Below are 415 nucleotides of genomic sequence, written 5' to 3' on the forward strand. Positions count from 1 at the left end.
CACCTCAAATCGATCCAAACCGCAACAAAATAACAACAAGAATAACCGCAAATGAGGGACAGCGTAATTGGCCGGCATCTACACTGATAGCAAGCCACCTTTCATGACCTGAAAGTCTAGCATGATAGCATGGATGCTGAAGCTGAACCCGCAATCAGGAGGTGAGGATAATCAGCTTTTCCACCACTATAAACTATTCCATTAACATCCACGGCGCTAATGAAGGGTCATTACCGATGTAAGATGCCGTTAGAGCGAAGGTCCTATTATCTGACAGAGAGAAAGCCTTTTCTGCATATCATTTTTATCGTTTATTTAGAAATTTTTCTTTCTTTATATAGACTGGGTCCTCTTTTTAAAATCTGGCTAAATTGCAGTTGATTTATATCTTTGGGTGTGATTAGGTGGAATAAAT

The sequence above is a fragment of the Penaeus monodon genome, chromosome 15 (genome assembly GCF_015228065.2).
Source record: "Penaeus monodon isolate SGIC_2016 chromosome 15, NSTDA_Pmon_1, whole genome shotgun sequence".
Classification (NCBI taxonomy): domain Eukaryota; kingdom Metazoa; phylum Arthropoda; class Malacostraca; order Decapoda; family Penaeidae; genus Penaeus; species Penaeus monodon.